Source organism: Cyphomyrmex costatus, unplaced genomic scaffold (assembly GCF_001594065.2).
Source record: "Cyphomyrmex costatus isolate MS0001 unplaced genomic scaffold, Ccosl1.0 scaffold335, whole genome shotgun sequence".
Taxonomy (NCBI): domain Eukaryota; kingdom Metazoa; phylum Arthropoda; class Insecta; order Hymenoptera; family Formicidae; genus Cyphomyrmex; species Cyphomyrmex costatus.
In genome coordinates, this window is record NW_017277504.1 from 34,592 (window position 1) to 36,609 (window position 2,018).

Consider the following 2,018-nt stretch of genomic DNA (forward strand, 5'->3'; position numbering starts at 1 on the left):
AAAAATTACTGGCAATATACACTACTCAACAAAATGTAGGGAACACTTTCGAACAAGCTAAAAATTGAGCAATATTCAGAACACCGTAACTCGGTAAAATTCATCGCAGACAAAAAATTAAAAAAGCATTTTAAAGGTTGAAATCTCTAAATCTCTAAAAATCTTTCGAAATCCATAATCAGGAGACGCGACAGTGTCTCCGGCCATGTTCAAAAACTGAAAGACACTACAAGTCTCTTATCCCGAACCATCAAAGTCCATTTTTCGGGGGTGCATAACTACTAAAATATAAAAAATTTTGAATTGAACGTTATATGGCCTGAAAGGCGGTTACGAGTAATTTGAGCCAAAAAAATTTTAAATCGGTCAAGCCGTTTTGGAGATACAAGCGGTCGAAAAGTGGTGATTTTAATGAAAAATTAAGAAACGTCTCCCTCTTCTTCTCCTTTTTCTTCTCTGTCCGCATTCAAGGCCGTATTAAAACTGTCTAATATCCCTTTTCACCTTTTACTCACACCTTCACCATTTTCGACCGACCGCAACCCCTCAACCCTCCCTTCTCCTCCCCCCCACCACCCCTCTCTTTCGTCGTATTTCACTCTCTTCGATGCTCGAGCGACATTTGATCTGCGCGCGGTGAGGTGAGATGAGGGGGACAGTGGAAGGCGGAGGCGATTCGAAAATCGACCAAAAGCTACATACACTTTATGTATGTTCACTTTGTACTGGCACCTTTATTAATAATGTATCAGTTACTTTTCATGGTAATATTATTATTAGATAAAAAGATTTAAATTTTTGAGTATCCTTTTTTGAATATGACTTGATTAAAATTTCAATATGACTAATATTTTACGGAGTTACACGAACATAAATGGATATCTGTCAAATCTAAAAACTTTACAAAGTTCTATGGCGTGAGGTAAATATTACACGAAAATGCGGTTTGCAGCAGTCGAAAGAGTGAATCTTTACTTTAATTTTTTTTTTATTAAACCTTGTACGATTTTTTTCACCGAGTTATTAAATGTTGTTAAAAGTGATCACTTTTGCTTTAACATTCAATAACTCGGTGAAAAAAAATTGTACAACGTTTAGTAAAAAAGCAAATTAAAGGTAAAGATTCGCTTTTTCGACTGCTGCAAACCGCATTTTCGTATAGTTTTTACCTCACGTCACAGAACTTGTAAATTTTATGAAAATTTTTTAGATATGACGGATATCCATTTATGTTCGTATAATTCCGTAAAGTATCAGTCATATTGAAATTTTAATTATAGATTTTGAAAGTAGAGATTTCAACCTTTAAAATGCTTTTTTAATTTTTTGTCCGATGATTTTTACCAAGTTACGATGTTTTAAATATTGCCCAAATTTTAGCTTGTTGGAAAGTTTTCCTTAGATTTTAACAAATATTAAAATCTTTGTAAGATCGTACAAGTGATAAACACAAACAAACAAGAAAAAGATAGCCATAACGGTCACAGCTGGATCATAGTGCTTATTATAATTGTGTATGATTCTATATATACTGTATCCCCCTCATAATCGCGCGCCAAAATGTTTCAGCTTTAACGTAGATTTCCTTAGATTTTGTTGAGTAGTGTATATACACACATGTTGCCAATACATTGCTACAATGTCGATATATTTGAAATTGTTGTTATTGAAGACAAATCTATGGCAAGTTGCATCATAAGCAATCACAGATTTATGCGATTTTGATAAATATATAGATTAGGGGAGCCCCCCCCGATGATCTTGACCTTGACATATGTTGTCAAGGTCATAACCCTGAGTAACCTCCCGCAGGTTTTAGGTGGCGGTCACTGTCCGTTAAAAAGTTATTAACAAAAAAAGTTTCAAAATTAACGTATAATTTCTGCCAACATCTCCTTCCGTTTAGAAACGTTAAACTTTCCATGCGAAGTAACTCTCACCTCCCCCAACCCCCTGCGAAGGGGCACACAACTTCTACGATTGTACTGTTGCTATGATAGTACTGTCGGGGCAGACCT